The following is a 20,439-nucleotide window of genomic DNA, read 5'->3' as shown; positions in this document are numbered from 1 at the left end:
CAAGAATATAACTACTACAATACTGCTCCCTATGTACAAGAATATAACTACTATAATACTGCCTCCTATGTACAAGAATATAGCTACTATAATACTACTTTCCTATGTACAAGAATATAACTACTTTAATAATGCAACCCTATGTACAAGAATATAGCTATTATAATACTGTCCCCTATGTACAAGAATATAACTACTATAATACTGCCCCCTATGTACAAGAATATAACTACTAAAATACTGCCCCCCTATGTATAAGAATATAACTACTATAATACTGCCTCCTATGTACAAGAATATAACTACTATAATACTGCCCCCCTATGTACAAGAATATAACTACTATAATACTGCCCCGTATATACAAGAATATAACTACTATAATACTGCCCCCCTATGTACAAGAATATAACTACTATAATACTGCCCTCCTATGTACAAGAATATAACTACTACAATACTGCCCCCCTATGTACAAGAATATGACTACTATAATACTATTCCATATGTACAAGAATATAACTTCTATAATACTGCTCCCCTATGTACAAGAATATAACTATTATAATACTGCCCCCTATGAAGAAGAATATAATCTACTATAATAGTACCCCCATGTACAAGAATATAACTATTATAATACTGCTTCCTAAGTACAAGAATATAACTACTATAATACAGCCCCGTATGTACAAGAAAATAACTATTATAATACTGCCCCCCTATGAACAAGAATATAACTACTATAATACTGCTCCTATGTACAAGAATATAACTACTATAATAATGTCCCCTATGTACAAGAATATAACTACTGTAATACTGATCCTATGTACAAGAATATAACTACTATAATACTGCTCCTATGTACAAGAATATAACTACTATAATACTGCCCCCTATGTACAAGAATATAACTACTATAATACTGCCCCCTATGTACAACAATATAACTATTACAATATTGTCTCATGTGTACAAGAATATAACTACTACAATACTGCCCCCTATCTACAAGAATATAACTACTACAATACTGCTCCCTATGTACAAGAATATAACTACTATAATACTGCTCCTATGTACAAGAATATAACTACTTTAATACTGCCCCCTATATACAAGAATATAACTACTATAATACTGCCCCCTATATACAAGAATATAACTACTACAATACTGCTCCCTGTGTACAAGAATATAACTACTATAATAATGCCCCCTATCTACAAGAATATAACTACTATAATACTGCTCCTATGTACAAGAATTTAACTACTATAATACTACTCCATATGTACAAGAATATACCTTCTATATTACTGCCCCCTATGTACAACAATATAACTACTATAATACTGCTCCTAAGTACAAGAATATAACTATTATAATACTGCTTCGTATATATAAGAATATAACTACTACAATACTGCCCCCTATCTACAAGAATATAACTACTACAATACTGCTCCCTATGTACAAGTATATAACTACTATAATACTGCTCCTATGTACAAGAATATAACTACTATAATAATGTCCCTTATGTACAAGAATATAACTACTGTAATACTGATCCTATGTACAAGAATATAACTACTATAATACTGCTCCTATGTACAAGAATATAACTACTATAATACTGCCCCCTATGTACAAGAATATAACTACTATAATACTGCCCATTATGTACAAGAATATAACTACTATAATACTGCCCCCTATGTACAAGAATATAACTAGTATAATACTGCCCCCTATGTACAACAATATAACTATTACAATATTGTCTCAAGTGTACAAGAATATAACTACTATAATACTGCCCCCTATCTACAAGAATATAACTACTACAATACTGCTCCCTATGTACAAGAATATAACTACTATAATACTGCTCCTATGTACAAGAATATAACTACTATAATACTGCTCCCTGTGTACAAGAATATAACTACTATAATAATGCCCCCTATCTACAAGAGTATAACTACTATAATACTGCCCCCTATGTACAAGAATATAACTACTATAATACTGATCCTATGTACAACAATATAACTACTATAATACTACTCCATATGTACAAGAATATACCTACTATATTACTGCCCCCTATGTACAACAATATAACTACTATAATACTGCTCCTTTGTACAAGAATATAACTATTATAATACTGCTTCCTATATATAAGAATATAACTACTACAATACTGCCCCCTATCTACAAGAATATAACTACTACAATACTGCTCCCTATGTACAAGAATATAACTACTATAATACTGCTCCCTGTGTACAAGAATATAACTACTATAATATTGCCCCCTATCTACAAGAATATAACTACTATAATACTGCTCCTATGTACAAGAATATAACTACTATAATACTACTCCATATGTACAAGAATATACATACTATATTACTGCCCCCTATGTACAATAATATAACTACTATAATACTGCTCCTATGTACAAGAATATAACTATTATAATACTGCTACCTATATGTAAGAATATAACTACTACAATACTGCTCCCTATGTACAAGAATATAACTATCACAATTTTGCTCCCTATGTACAAGAATATAACTACTATAATACTGCCTCCTATGTACAAGAATATAACTACTATAATACTGCCCCCTATGTACAAGAATATAACTACCACAATACTGCTCCCTATGTTCAAGAATATAACTACTATAATACTGCTCCTATGTACAAGAATATAACTACTATAATACTGCTCCTATGTACAAGAATATAACTATTATAATACTGCTTCCTATATATAATAATATAACTACTACAATACTGCCCCCTATCTACAAGAATATAACTACTACAATACTGCTCCCTATGTACAAGAATATAACTACTATAATACTGCCTCCTATGTACAAGAATATAGCTACTATAATACTACTTTCCTATGTACAAGAATATAACTACTTTAATAATGCAACCCTATGTACAAGAATATAGCTATTATAATACTGTCCCCTATGTACAAGAATATAACTACTATAATACTGCCCCCTATGTACAAGAATATAACTACTAAAATACTGCCCCCCTATGTATAAGAATATAACTACTATAATACTGCCTCCTATGTACAAGAATATAACTACTATAATACTGCCCCCCTATGTACAAGAATATAACTACTATAATACTGCCCCGTATATACAAGAATATAACTACTATAATACTGCCCCCCTATGTACAAGAATATAACTACTATAATACTGCCCTCCTATGTACAAGAATATAACTACTACAATAATGCCCCCCTATGTACAAGAATATGACTACTATAATACTATTCCATATGTACAAGAATATAACTTCTATAATACTGCTCCCCTATGTACAAGAATATAACTATTATAATACTGCCCCCTATGAAGAAGAATATAATCTACTATAATAGTACCCCCATGTACAAGAATATAACTATTATAATACTGCTTCCTAAGTACAAGAATATAACTACTATAATACAGCCCCGTATGTACAAGAAAATAACTATTATAATACTGCCCCCCTATGAACAAGAATATAACTACTATAATACTGCTCCTATGTACAAGAATATAACTACTATAATAATGTCCCCTATGTACAAGAATATAACTACTGTAATACTGATCCTATGTACAAGAATATAACTACTATAATACTGCTCCTATGTACAAGAATATAACTACTATAATACTGCCCCCTATGTACAAGAATATAACTACTATAATACTGCCCCCTATGTACAACAATATAACTATTACAATATTGTCTCATGTGTACAAGAATATAACTACTACAATACTGCCCCCTATCTACAAGAATATAACTACTACAATACTGCTCCCTATGTACAAGAATATAACTACTATAATACTGCTCCTATGTACAAGAATATAACTACTTTAATACTGCCGCCTATATACAAGAATATAACTACTATAATACTGCCCCCTATATACAAGAATATAACTACTACAATACTGCTCCCTGTGTACAAGAATATAACTACTATAATAATGCCCCCTATCTACAAGAATATAACTACTATAATACTGCTCCTATGTACAAGAATTTAACTACTATAATACTACTCCATATGTACAAGAATATACCTTCTATATTACTGCCCCCTATGTACAACAATATAACTACTATAATACTGCTCCTAAGTACAAGAATATAACTATTATAATACTGCTTCGTATATATAAGAATATAACTACTACAATACTGCCCCCTATCTACAAGAATATAACTACTACAATACTGCTCCCTATGTACAAGTATATAACTACTATAATACTGCTCCTATGTACAAGAATATAACTACTATAATACTGCTCCCTGTTTACAAGAATATAACTACTATAATAATGCCCCCTATCTACAAGAATATAACTACTATAATACTGCTCCTATGTACAAAAATATAACTACTATAATACTACTCAATATGTACTAGAATATACCTACTATATTACTGCCCCCTATGTACAAGACTATAACTACTATAATACTGCCTCCTATGTACAAGAATAGAACTACTCTAATAATGCCCACTATGTACAAGAATATATCTACTATAATACTGCCCCCTATGTACAAGAATATAACTACTATAATACTATTCCATATGTACAAGAATATAACTTCTATAATACTGCCCCCTATGTACAAGAATATAACTACTATGATACTGCCCCTATGTACAAGAATATAACTACTATAATACTGGCTCCCTATGTACAAGAATATAACTACTATAATATTACCCCCTATGTACCATAATATAACTACTATAATACTGCCCCCTATGTATAAGAATATAACTACTATAATACTGCCCCCTATGTACCATAATATAACTACTATAATACTGCCCCCTATGTACAAGAATATAACTACTATAATACTGCCCCTATGTACAAGAATATAACTACTATAATACTGCCCCCTATGTACCATAATATAACTACTATAATACTGCTCCTATGTACAAGAATATAACTACTATAATACTGCTCCTATGTACAAGAATATAACTACTATAATACTGCTCCCTATGAAGAAGAATATATCTACTATAATACTGTCCCTATGTACAATAATATAACTACTATAATACTGTCCCCTATGTACAAGAATATAACTACTGTAATACTGCCCCCTATGTACAAGAATATAACTACTATAATACTGCTCCTATGTACAGGAATATAACTACTATAATACTGCCCTCTATGTACAAGAATATAACTACTCTAATACTGCTCCCTATGTACAGGAATATAACTACTATAATACTGCTCCCTATGTACAGGAATAGTACTACTATAATCCTACTCACTATGTACAAGAATATAACTACTATAATACTGCCCCCTATGTACAAGAATATAACTACTATAATACAGCCTTCCGTGTTCAAGAATATAACTACTATAATACTGCTCCCTATGTACAGGAATATAACTACTATAATACTACCTCCTGTGTACAAGAATATAACTACTATAATCCTACCCCCTATGTACAAGAGTATAACTACTATAATACTGCCCCCTAGGTACAAGAATATAACTACTACAATACTGCCTCCCTATGTACAAGAATATAACTACTATAATACTGCCCCCTATGTACAAGAATATAATTACTATAATAATGCCCCCTGTGTACAAGAATATGACTACTATAATACTGCCCCCTATGTACCAGAATATAATTACTATAATAATGCCCCCTGTGTACAAGAATATAACTACTATAATACTGCCCCCTATGTAGAAGAATATAACTACTATAATACTGCCCCCTATGTACAAGAATATAACTACTTTAATACTGCTCCCTGTGTACAAGAATATAACTACTATAATACTGCTCCTATGTACAAGAATATAACTACTATAATACTACTCCATATGTACAAGAATATACCTACTATATTGCTGCCCCCTATGTACAGCAATATAACTACTATAATACTGCTCCTAAGTACAAGAATATAACTATTATAATACTGCTTCGTATATATAAGAATATAACTACTACAATACTGCCCCCTATCTACAAGAATATAACTACTACAATAATGCTCCCTATGTACAAGTATATAACTACTATAATACTGCTCCTATGTACAAGAATATAACTACTATAATACTGCTCCCTGTTTACAAGAATATAACTACTATAATAATGTCCCCTATCTACAAGAATATAACTACTATAATACTGCTCCTATGTACAAGAATATAACTACTATAATACTACTCAATATGTACTAGAATATACCTACTATATTACTGCCCCCTATGTACAAGAATATAACTACTATAATACTGCCTCCAATGTTCAAGAATAGAACTACTCTAATATTGCCCACTATGTACAAGAATATATCTACTATAATACTGCCCCCTATGTACAAGAATATAACTACTATAATACTATTCCATATGTACAAGAATATAACTTCTATAATACTGCCCCCTATGTACAAGAATATAACTACTATGATACTGCCCCTATGTAAAAGAATATAACTACTATAATACTGGCTCCCTATGTACAAGAATATAACTACTATAATATTACCCCCTATGTACCATAATATAACTACTATAATACTGCCCCCTATGTATAAGAATATAACTACTATAATACTGCCTCCTATGTACCATAATATAACTACTATAATACTGCTCCCTGTTTACAAGAATATAACTACTATAATACTGCCCCTATGTACAAGAATATAACTACTATAATACTGCTCCCTATGAAGAAGAATATATCTACTCTAATACTGTCCCTATGTACAATAATATAACTACTATAATACTGCCCCTTATGTACAAGAATATAACTACTGTAATACTGCCCCCTATGTACAAGAATATAACTACTATAATACTGCTCCTATGTACAAGAATATAACTACTATAATACAGCCCCCTATGTACAGGAATATAACTACTATAATACTGCCCTCTATGTACAAGAATATAACTACTATAATACTGCTCCCTATGTACAGGAATATAACTACTATAATTCTGCTCCCTATGTACAGGAACAGTACTACTATAATCCTACCCACTATGTACAAGAATATAACTACTATAATACTGCCCCCTATGTACAAGAATATAACTACTATAATACAGCCTTCCGTGTACAAGAATATAACTACTATAATACTGCTCCCTATGTACAGGAATATAACTACTATAATACTACCTCCTGTGTACAAGAATATAACTACTATAATACTACCCCCTATGTACAAGAGTATAACTACTATAATACTGCCCCCTATGTACAAGAATATAATTACTATAATAATGCCCCCTGTGTACAAGAATATAACTACTATAATACTGCCCCCTATGTACCAGAATATAATTACTATAATTATGCCCCCTGTGTACAAGAATATAACTACTATAATACTGCACCCTATGTAGAAGAATATAACTACTATAATACTGCCCCCTATGTACAATATAACTACTATAATACTGCCCCCTATGTACAAGAATATAACTACTATAATACTGTCCTTTATGTACAAGAATATAACTACTATAATACTGTCCCCTATGTACAAGAATATAACTACTATAATACTGCCCCCTATGTACAAGAATATAACTACTATAATACCGCCTTCCGTGTACAAGAATATAACTACTATAATACTGCTCCCTATGTACAGGAATATAACTACTATAATACTGCTCCCTATGTACAGGAATATAACTACTATAATACTGCTCCCTATGTACAGGAATAGTACTACTATAATCCTACCCACTATGTACAAGAATATAACTACTATAATACTGCCCCCTATGTACAAGAATATAACTACTATAATACAGCCTTCCGTGTACAAGAATATAACTACTATAATACTGCTCCCTATGTACAGGAATATAACTACTATAATACTACCTCCTGTGTACAAGAATATAACTACTATAATACTACCCCCTATGTACAAGAGTATAACTACTATAATACTGCCCCCTATGTACAAGAATATAACTACTACAATACTGCCTCCCTATGTACAAGAATATAACTACTATAATACTGCCCCCTATGTACAAGAATATAATTACTATAATAATGCCCCCTGTGTACAAGAATATGACTACTATAATACTGCCCCCTATGTACCAGAATATAATTACTATAATAATGCCCCCTGTGTACAAGAATATAACTACTATAATACTGCCACCTATGTAGAAGAATATAACTACTATAATACTGCCCCCTATGTACAAGAATATAACTACTTTAATACTGCTCCCTGTGTACAAGAATATAACTACTATAATAATGCCCCCTATCTACAAGAATATAACTACTATAATACTGCTCCTATGTACAAGAATATATCTACTATAATACTACTCCATATGTACAAGAATATACCTACTATATTGCTGCCCCCTATGTACAACAATATAACTACTATAATACTGCTCCTAAGTACAAGAATATAACTATTATAATACTGCTTCGTATATATAAGAATATAACTACTACAATACTGCCCCCTATCTACAAGAATATAACTACTACAATACTGCTCCCTATGTACAAGTATATAACTACTATAATACTGCTCCCTGTTTACAAGAATATAACTACTATAATAATGCCCCCTATCTACAAGAATATAACTACTATAATACTGCTCCCTATGTACAAGAATATAACTACTATAATACTGCTCCTATGTACAAGAATATAACTACTATAATACTGCCCCCTATGTACAAGAACATAACTACTATAATACTGTCCCCTATGTACAAGAATATACCTACTATATTACTGCCCCCTATGTACAAGAATATAACTACTATAATACTGCCTCCTATGTACAAGAATATAACTGCTATAATACTGCCCCCTATGTACAAGAATATAATTACTATAATGCTCAGATCTTTAGCTGTAGAAACTTCCTGTTTCACTAGGGGAAATATGTAATATCTTAAATACACAGTACAGCTTATTCTCATAATTCACTGTCCTATAGGTATACCATGGCGTAACTTGAAGCTTAAGGGCCTCAATGCAAAACCTGTAACAGGTCCCCCAACTATAATGCTTTATTCATAGTACTGGGCTCCCTATGTGGAGAAGAGAGGCCTTATGGGCCCTATAAGGCTCCTGGGCCCGGGTGCAACTGCATCCCCTGCATCCCCTATAGTTATGCCAGTGCCATGAATCTTACTGGTTCCAGTTGTGATGTCTCCACCACAGTTTCCAGTTATATGAGATGTGGCTGTTGCTCTCTGGAGTCGCTGAGTAATGCTAAATGACACCTTGTTTTAGTTCCTGTTTAGCGTCTTCACATTCATCAGAAGAGGTTATAGGTAATGAGCAATTTACTGGCAGCTCCAATTGCAGCGCTTGCTATAAGTGCTGTCCTGAGGAGAGACTAATTTCCTATTGTTCTCTGTGTTTGGTTGTATACTGTATTTGCGATATGTATTCTTCTTTATGATGCCTTTTGTGTCTCTTGTCTGTGTAACAATGCCAGCTGGATACTAAATGGCAGTACTTGACTTCACCTTCATCAGTCACTTTTCCTGAGTACTAACCATGGCTCCCACTACTCAGATATTCTCAGGACTTACAGTGGAGCCGAATAACATGACAACTGAAAATTGCAAAAAATATAGAAATGGAGTACATATCAACACAGTTGTTAGGGTGTGCTGCTGGGATCTGTTGTTCTACTGGTGTTTCAAGCAGCGCAGCTCCACAGGTGAGGATTGATTTAGCTGGCTGCGTGTGGATTTCTCCAGCCAATCAATCCCCAAGGTCTGCTGCTCATATATACCAGCTCCTCTGCTAGAGTCTGCTTGGCTTTCCTCTGTTTGTTTAGTGTGTTCAGTGTAAACAGTGTCATGTTCCTGCATGACTCTGCAGGGCGTAGGACATGAGGTGTATAGCGTCCTGTTCAGGGTGTGCGGTGTTCCGTGTTGTATGCAAATTCCTGGCATGCTGGTGTGAGCTGCATTCAGTTTCTCATTTATCATTTAGGTCTAGGTAGGTCCCTAGGTGTCGGGACGATCAGCCTGCGTGCAGGCAGGTTTCATATGGAAATTGTCTCGTTAGAGTTGGGACCTGCGAGACAACGAGGACTCTTGAAGTGGGCTCGCGGGCTTAAGTATCTTGGCCAAAATATGAACTAATACCTCGCATTGCATCTGTTTACATCTGTTTATAGGTGCGGGTATGCTTGGTTGTGTTTTGGGCATTTGTCAGCCAGCGTTGTTATGTCTGTCCATGAGCTATGTCCGCTATTTCTGAGTTTCGCCAGAGTTTCACCAGTTTGTGAGGGTGAATGATGCAATAACAGTAAACACGCATTACTAGGGACTCATCATAAAATTTTAGAGGCAAAGCTTGATGGTATTGATGATGAGGATGAAGATGGTGAACATGATGAAATTAGCAATTGAGACTGAAGCAGATAGTATCGAACTTAAATAACTAGAAAAATGATCACCCTCACATCGGCTTTCTCTACATCTCCCTTTATCTCCCTCTTGCACTGACCCTAATACCAGGCACCACTGTCCATGAATAGCCTTTCCTTTGTCTCTGTCAGCATTCTTGTTTAAAACACAACAAGCAATGCAGAAAAATATGAACCAAGTCAGACAGAAACACACAAGGAAAGATTAGATAAACCACAGACTAGAAAATACAGACTGGACTACAAAACCAAGGAAGAAGACACACTGACTGGCCAGAAAAGACTGAACTAGAAAACCAAGGAAGAAGACACACTGACTGGCCAGAAAAGACTGAACTAGAAAACCAAGGAGCAAGACACACTGACTTTACAGACTTGTAATGACTGGATTAGAAAAGGAATTAGCAAGAAATACAGACTGAACAGACTAGTGAGGAATAGGAATCCAAGGCGCAAGACACACTGACTAAATGGGCCAGAGGCTAGACGAGACTGGAAGACACACTGACTGGACAGACTAGGTAAGAGCTTAAACAGGTGGGGATGATTTTGTCATGTGATCATCATGGCTGCAGAATGGGACAAAATGAAACCATTGATTTCAATGGCTTCATTTTCACTAGCGGTATCTCACCCATTAATAGTTCAGAAAAAAAAAGTTTGGCCTTGCCCTATCTTTATCACATGTAGTTAATACTATGTGCGAGAAAGATAGGGCAGCACTGACTGACTCGGCTAGACAAGACTGGAAGGCACACTGTCTGGATAGACTAGGTAAGACTGGACTAGAAAACTGAAGAGCAAGATACACTGAATGGGCAGAAGAGACAAGACAAGACTAAACGAGAACGAAAACAAGGAATACGAAATACAACATATGTTGGAACAACTATTAGCCCCATCCAAAAGACATTTTAGGGGCTATCAGGAGATTTGGAATACTCATGGGCACTCGCTGAGTCATACCAGCAACGTCTGGTTGAGTTTCAACATGGAGTCACATGGCATTTGATATTGCGCTCCCTCCCTTTGTCGGTGACCTCATAGATGAGTAACGGGCTGTTGGCTTATTATAATAACTAAGCATGCCCCTCTTCCTATCACTGCAATGGCGGTGGTAAAAAGAGGGGATGGCTTAGTTATTCTAATGAGCCAACAGCCCGTTCCTCATCTATGACATCACTGACACAGGAGGGGCTGAGATACCAAATGCCTTGTGACTGCTTGTCGGAACTCTGTATAAGATCTGTGTGTCCTTTTTTAACTTCCATATACCATCCGTTTTTTCACATCTGGAAAATAAAAAAACAAACCTAAAACAAACCCACTTTGTTTTCTGTATCTCTTAAGAAAAATGGGCAGTGCACAGTGAGCACTTGGATGGCATCTGAGTGCTGTCCGTATTTTTGGGGATTGCCATTGCTTTGAAAGGCGCAAATCGTCTGCAAATCGCATCATCATAGTGCATGCTATGAGGTTTTTTTCCCTCACGGTCTGTATATCTATGTGAAAAAACTGGTGTATCTTGACACATTGACTAATATGTGGCCGTGTGCTGTCCAAGTCTAGTCCGTTTTTTTGCTCTGACAGCACATGGACTAAAAATTAGAGATGAGCGAACGTACTCGTCCGAGCTTGATACTCGTTCGAGTATTAGCGTGTTCGAGATGCTCGTTACTCGTGACGAGTACCACGCGATGTTCGAGTTACTTTCACTTTCATCTCTGAGACGTTAGCGCGCTTTTCTGGCCAATAGAAAGACAGGGAAGGCATTACAACTCCCCCCTGCGACGTTCAAGCCCTATACCACCCCCTGCAGTGAGTGGCTGGCGAGATCAGGTGTCACCCGAGTATATAAATCGGCCCCTCCCGCGGCTCGCCACAGATGCATTCTGACATAGTTCAGGGAAAGTGCTGTCTTGCTGAAGCTGCTATAGGGAGAGCGTTAGGAGTATTTTAGGCTTCAAGAACCCCAACGGTCCTTCTTAGGGCCACATCTAACCGTGTGCAGTAGTGTGGAGGCTGCTTTTTGCAGTGTTGCACTTTTTTTTTTTTGTATACCGGCCGTGCAAAGCATTGCGTCCTGCAGTAATTTTACATTGTCCAGGGCCAGTAGTGGTGAGGCAGGGACAGAAGACATATTTAGTGTATATGGGCAGTGGGCCTTTCCAAAAACATTTGGGAAAAAAAATCTATTTGGGCTGCCTGTGACCATCCTCAGTGTACTGGGTCTCTGCTGGGGGTAGTTGTCCTAATTCATACGCAGCCAGCTAAGTGTTACAGCAGGCTTGCGCAAAATTCTTTTCTGCCTCTGTGTTGCCTCTTACATCACCGCTGTATTCCTGTCCACAAGTGTACTGGGTCTCTGCTGGGGGTAGTTGTCCTAATTCATACGCAGCCAGCTAAGTGTTACAGCAGGCTTGCACAAAATTCTTTTCTGCCTCTGTGTTGCCTCTTACATCACCGCTGTATTCCTGTCCACAAGTGTACTGGGTCTCTGCTGGGGTTAGTTGTCCTAATTCATACGCAGCCAGCTAAGTGTTACAGCAGGCTTGCGCAAAATTCTTTTCTGCCTCTGTGTTGCTTCTTACATCACCGCTGTATTCCTGTCCACAAGTGTACTGGGTCTCTGCTGGGGGTAATTGTCCTAATTCATACGCAGCCAGCTAAGTGTTACAGCAGGCTTGCGCAAAATTCTTTCCTGCCTCTGCTGTGCGTTCCGTAAGCGAAGTCAGCCTCCAACCAAGGGCCAATAAGCGGCACATTTAATTACAGCGTTCTGTTTCTGCACTACTGGTAATACAGCATGCTGAGGGGTAGGGGTAGGCCTAGAGGACGTGGACACAGGCGAGGACGCGGAGGCCCAAGTCAGGGTGTGGGCACAGGCCGAGCCAGTGCGGTGGCCAGGGGTAGAGGCAGGGCCAGACCGAATAATCCACCAACTGTTTCCCAAAGCGCCCCCTCGCGCCATGCCACCCTGCAGAGGCCAAGGTGTTCTAAGGTGTGGCAGTTTTTCACAGAGACACCTGACGACCGACGAACAGTGGTGTGCAACCTTTGTTGCGCCAAGATCAGCTGGGGAGCCACCACCACCAGCATGCGCAGGCATATGATGGCCAAGCACCCCACAAGGTGGGACGAAGGCCGTTCACCGCCTCCGGTTTGCACCACTGCCTCCCCCTCTGTGCCCCAACCTGCCACTGAGATCCAACCCCCCTCTTAGGACACAGGCACGAGTGCCTACCGGCCTGCACCCACACCCTCTCCTCCGCTGTCCTCGGCCCCATCCAGCAATGTCTCTCAGCACAGCGTCCAGACGTCGCCAGCGCAACTGTTTGAGCGCAAGTGCAAGTACGCCGCCACGCACCCGCATGCTTAAGCGTTAAACGTGCACATAGCCAAATTGATCAGCCTGGAGATGCTGCCATATAGGCTTGTGGAAACGGAGGCTTTCAAAAGCATGATGGCGGCGGCGGCCCCACGCTACTCGGTTCCCAGTCGCCACTACTTTTCCCGATGTGCCGTCCCAGCCCTGCACGACCACGTCTCCCGCAACATTGTACGCGCCCTCACCAACGCGGTTACTGCCACGGTCCACTTAACAACGGACACATGGACAAGCACAGGCGGGCAGGGCCACTATATCTCCTTGACGGCACATTGGGTGAATTTAGTGGAGGCTGGGACAGAGTCAGAGCCTGGGACTGCTCACGTCCTACCCACCCCCAGAATTGCGGGCCCCAGCTCGGTGCTGGTATCTGCGGCAGTGTATGCTTCCTCCACTAAACCACCCTCCTCCTCCTCATCCAACGCAACCTCTGTCTCGCAATCAAGATGTGTCAGCAGCAGCACGTCGCCAGCAGTCGGTGTCGCGCGGCGTGGCAGCACAGCGGTGGGCAAGCGTCAGCAGGCCGTGCTGAAACTACTCAGCTTAGGAGAGAAGAGGCACACGGCCCACGAACTGCTGCAGGGTCTGACAGAGCAGACCGACCGCTGGCTTTCGCCGCTGAGCCTCCAACCGGGCATGGTCGTGTGTGACAACGGCCGTAACCTGGTGGCGGCTCTGCAGCTCGGCAGCCTCACGCACGTGCCTGGCCCATGTCTTTAATTTGGTGGTTCAGCGCTTTCTGAAAAGCTACCCACACTTGTCATACCTGCTCGGAAAGGTCAGCGCACATTTCCGCAAGTCCAAGACGGACGCTGCCACCCTGCGGACCCTGCAACATCGGTTTAATCTGCCAGTGCACCGACTGCTGTGCGACGTGCCCACACGGTGGAACTCTAAGCTCCACATGTTGGCCAGACTCTATGGGCAGCGTAGAGCTATAGTGGAATACCAACTGCAACATGGGCGGCGTAGTGGGAGTCAGCCTCCTCAATTCTTTACAGAAGAGTGGGCCTGGTTGGCAGATACCTGCCAGGTCCTTGGAAACTTTGAGGAGTCTACCCAGATGGTGAGCGGGGATGCTGCAATCATTAGTGTCACCATTCCTCTGCTATGCCTCTTGAGAAGTTCCCTGCAAAGCATAAAGGCAGACGCTTTGCACTCGGAAACGGAGGCGGGGGAAGACAGTATGTCGCTGGATAGTCAGAGCACCCTCATGTCTATATCTCAGCGCGTTGAGGAGGAGGGGGAGGAGCATGAGGAGGGGGGGAAAGAGACAGCTTGGCCCACTGCTGAGCGTACCCATGCTGCTTGCCTGTCATCCTTTCAGCGTGTATGACCAGAGGAGGAGGAGGAGGAGGAGGATCCTAAAAGTGATCTTCCTAGTGAGGACAGCCATGTGTTGTGTACAGATACCCTGGCACACATGGCTGACTTCATGTTAGGATGCTTTTCTCGAGACCCTCACGTTACACGCATTCTGGCCACTACGGATTACTGGGTGTACACACTGCTCGACCCACGGTATAAGGAGAACCTTTCCACTCTCATGCCCGAAGAGGAAAGGGGTTCGAGAGTGATGCTATACCACAGGACCCTGGCGGACAAATGGTGGTAACATTCCCATCCAACAGCGCTAGTGGCAGAAGGTGCAGTTCCGAGGGCCAGGTAGCAGGGGAGGTGCAGAGATCAGGCAGCATGTACAGCGCAGGCAGGGGAACATTCTCCAAGTCCTTTGCCAGCTTTATGGCTCCCCAGCAAGACTGTGTCACTGCTCCCCAGTCAAGGCTGAGTTGGCGGGAGCACTGTAAAAGGATGGTGAGGGAGTACGTAGCCGATCGCACGACCGTCCTCGGTGACGCCTCTGCCCCCTACAACTACTGGGTGTCAAAGCTGGAAACGTGGCCTGAACTCGCGCTGTATGCCCTGGAGGTGCTTGCTTGTCCTCCGGCTAGCGTCTTGTCAGAGAGGGTGTTTAGTGCGGCTGGGGGAATCATCACGGATAAGCGTACACACCTGTCAACCGACAGTGCCGACAGGCTTACACTCATCAAGATGAACAAAGCCTGGATTTCCCCAGACTTCTCTTCTCCACCAGCGGACAGCAGCGATACCTAAGCAATACGTAGGCTGCACCCGCGGATGGAAGCATCGTTCTCTATCACCATCAAAAACGGGGACCTTTTTGCTTCATCAATCTGTGTATTCTATTCATCCTCCTCCTCCTGCTCCTCCTCCTGAAACTTCACGTAATCACGTTGAACGGGCAATTTTTCTTAGGCCCACAAGGCTCAGTCATATAATTTTTATAAACAATTTTTATACATTTCAATGCTCATTAAAGCGTTGAAACTTACACCTGAACCAATTTTTATTTTAAAGGGGTTGTCCCGCGAAACAAAGTGGGGTTCAGCATTTCTGTATGGCCATATTAATGCACTTTGTAATGTACATTGTGCATTAATTATGAGCCATACAGAAGTTATTCACTTACCTGTTCCGTTGCTAGCGTCCCCGTCTCCATGGTGCCGTCTAATCTTCAGCGTCTAACCGCCCAATTAGACGCGCTTGCGCAGTCCGGTCTTCTCCCTTCTGAATGGGGCCGCTCGTGCCAGAGAGCGGCTCCTCGTAGCTCCGCCCCGTCACGTGTGCCGATTCCAGCCAATCAGGAGGCTGGAATCGGCAATGGACCGCACAGAAGACCTGCGGTCCACCGAGGGTGAAGATCCCGGCGGCCATCTTCACAAGGTAAGTAAGAAGTCACCGGAGCGCGGGGATTCGGGTAAGTACTACCCGTTTTTTTTTTTTTTAGCCCTGCATCAGGTTTGTCTCGCGCCGAACGGGGGGGCTATTGAAAAAAAAAAAAACCCGTTTCGGCGCGGGACAACCCCTTTAACTGGGCTGCCTCCAGGCCTAGTTACCAATTTCACCTGCCCTCTTGGTTGGGCATGGGCAATTTTTCTGAGGTACATTAGTACTGTTGGTACACCAATTTTTTGGGGCCCTCGCTTACAGTGTAATCCAATTAATTTTTTGCCCACCTGCATTACAGCTGACGTTACATCAGCTGTGATGGGCAATGCAATGGGATATATTTATATACCGCCGGTGGCTTCCTGGCACCCACCCATGCTGTGGGTCCACAGGGAGTTGTAACTGCATGTGTCCACTTCTAAAGAACCCCAGTCTGACTGGGGCATGCAGTGTGGGCCGAAGCCCACCTGCATTAAACATGATATTACCTCAGCTGTGATGGGAAATGCAATGGGATATATTTATGTACCGCCGGTGGCTTCCTGGCACCCACCCATGCTGTCGGTCCACACGGAGTTGTAACTCCATGTGTACACTTCTAAAGAACCCCAGTCTGACTGGGGCATGCAATGTGGGCCGAAGCCCACCTGCATTTAATCGGACGTTACCTGAGCTGTGATGGGCACTGCAATGGGATACATTTATGTACAGCCGGTGGGTTCCAGGGAGCCACCCATGCTGTGGGTGCACACGGAATTCCCATTGTGGAGTTGTACCTGCCTGTGACTATTTATAAAAAAAAACGCGGTCTGACTGGGGCATGCAGTGTGTGGCACATAGGTTCCCCATTGCTATGCCCACATGTGCAGCTCCTGATGGCGGTGGCACATGATTATATTTCTCATTGCTTCTGTACAGCATTGTGGGCTATCGCCCCGCCCCTTTTAAAGAGGGTCGCTGCCTAGCCGTTCCAACCCTCTGCAGTGTGTGCCTGCGGTTCCTCCTCATGGCAGACACACTTATAAATAGACATGAGGGTGGTGTGGCATGAGTGCAGCTGAAGGCTGCGCAGGGACACTTTGGTGTGCGCTGTGGACACTGAGTCGTGCGGAGGGGGGGGGGGGGGGTTGGGCAGCATGTAACCCAGGAGAAGTGGCAGCGGAGTGTCATGCAGGCAGTGATTGTGCTTTGTTGGAGGTAGTGTGGTGCTTATGAGGGCTTTTCAGAAGTAAAAGTTGTTGGGGGGGGGGGGGCACTCTTGCCGCTATTGTGGCTTAATAGTGGGACCTAGGAACTTGAGATGCAGCCCAACATGTAGCCCCTCGCCTGCCCTATCCGTTGCTGTGTCGTTCCCATCACTTTCTTGAATTGCCCAGATTTTCGCAAATGAAAACCTTAGCGAGCATCGGCGATATACAAAAATGCTCGGGTCGCCCATTGACGTCAATGGGGTTCGTTACTCGAAACGAACCCTCGAGCATCGCGATAATTTCGTCCCGAGTAACGAGCACCCGAGCATTTTGGTGCTCGCTCATCTCTACTAAAAATATGTTTGGCTGAAGGGAGACAATGCCCATCTAGTTCAGCCTTTTGCCACCCCCCACTGTTGATCCAGAGGAAGGTAAAAAAACTCAAAGAGGCAGAAGCCAATTTTGCCTATTAGGGGGAAAAAAAATCTCTTTTACAGACAGGTAGGAACCATTAGGGGTTGATCCAGGGATTGGTCTGACTGCCATTAGGGAGTCGGGAAGGAATTTTTTCTCTGAAAGGGCTAAATGGCTTCTGCCTCTTGGGGTTATTTGCCTTTCTCTGGATCAACAAGGAGGTTGAAATAGGCTGAACTAGATGGACATTGTCTTCATTCTACTATGTCACTATGTTAATTCCTTCCCGACTCTCTGGATCGTTTGAAAGCTCCTACCTGACTCCAAGACCCGGATTAACAACTCAGCTGGTCTATATCTTGTAATTTGATAGTGCTATAGAAAGATGTCTAATATTCTCTTAAAAATCTATCGATTTTACCATCCCTATGTCCTCAGGCAGAGAGTTCCACAGTCTCACTGCTTTTACAGTAAAGAACCACCTTCTTTGTTTGTGATGGAACCTGTGGCACCACATATGTGAAGAAGGTGATTTTCACTGCTCTATACTAGTGCAGGTATGTGAAAAAATCACCCATAGATGTCTAAAAGGCCATATTGTATATCCTTATGCCCCTGATCTCTTAGTAAGGCATATAGAACTTTTACCCTCAAGGTCTGTTCCTTTAGATTCTGTATCATGGAGCTATATAGAGTCAATGCATTGCCATATGGGGGCACCATACAGTGATGCGGATTGCCTATGACACTGCAATCCATTCAAGTAGGACTTAGATCTACCATATATCACCATCAGCTACCACTCCAGTTTCCTAAGAAGGGTCTGTACTATTCTTGATTGTAGTATGAGCAGAAGGGTCATATAACATCCTTGAACTGGTGGATAAGCTCAGGCCTTGTGCCACATTGTAGTCGGAAGTGTGGGAGTTCTAGCTTCTTGAGCGAGTAGAGTTTGGTCAACCTTGGTGCAGGCTCGTGACGAGGTTGTATTGTCCACCTAGATGCTATCCCAGTCGTATGAGATATAGGGCTGCACTGCTGTAAGGTTTTTACAATGGAGTTATTTTTATTCATGTCAAGCTTGACTCTAAAAAATAACTGAACGCAAGTGATAAAATTTGGAAGTGGGTCTTGTAACACGGTATGTACTTGTCAGTGCTCTGTAGGCTGCTGCGTTCTCCTCGGGGCAGAGAAAGCACGTGTAGCAGACATGCCTCCTGTCCTCACTCCTTTTAGCCTTCGCTGCTTCCTACTGGAGTTTTATAGAATAAAGTCATAATAATATATCAAGAATTCTGAATCCTCTGTTTATAGGCTGGTGTCTCTCAATTTTGGAGAATTGGTTGATATGATCTTCCTTCTATAATCAGGAGCTAATTAGCATATTTTCCCCATGAAGCTTTGTTGTAAATAAGTCTTCACATACCATCTTAGTCTCTTCAATGAAAACAGCTACTCCAGCAGTTGTATAAAAAGTATCTCATCCAGCTAATGACTAACCTGCTCTGTACTGATGAGGGCAAGAACCCTAAACAGTGCTGACTACTCCTGCTATTGAAGGCATCCCTGGTTTGGCTGATATGAAACAGATTTCTTTCTTTTTTTTTAGTAGAGCTAATTTGCATACTTTTTTTTCCCAAGTAGCATTGCCTGTAAGAAAATCTCTATATACCAGCTGGGTCTCTTCAATGAAAACCATTACATAGCACAAAATAATGTCACAGTGAACCTGTTATCATGAACATGGTGTATTATTTGCAGAGAGCAGGTTGATATAGAGTTTATGGAAAATGATTAGAGATGAGCGAGCATACTCGCTAAGGACAATTACTCGATCGAGCATTGCCCTTAGCGAGTACCTGCCCGCTCGGAAGAAATGGTTCGGCTGCCGGCGCGGGTGAGAGGTGAGTTGCGGCAGTGAGCAGGGGGGAACGGGGGGAAGAGAGGGAGAGAGAGATCTCCCCTCAGTTCCTCCCCGCTCTCCCCCACAGCCGGCAGCCAAACCTTTTCTTCCGAGCGGGCAGGTACTCGCTAAGGGCAATGCTCAATCGAGTAATTGCCCTTAGCGAGTATGCTCGCTCATCTCTAAAAATGATACCTAAAACTTGTATTTTATTCATTTATCACTTTCCATTCCAAGGGCC

This window comes from Eleutherodactylus coqui, chromosome 3 (genome assembly GCF_035609145.1).
Source record: "Eleutherodactylus coqui strain aEleCoq1 chromosome 3, aEleCoq1.hap1, whole genome shotgun sequence".
Classification (NCBI taxonomy): domain Eukaryota; kingdom Metazoa; phylum Chordata; class Amphibia; order Anura; family Eleutherodactylidae; genus Eleutherodactylus; species Eleutherodactylus coqui.
The sequence above is the reverse complement of the archived record's forward strand: the minus strand, read 5'-3'. Positions refer to the sequence as shown.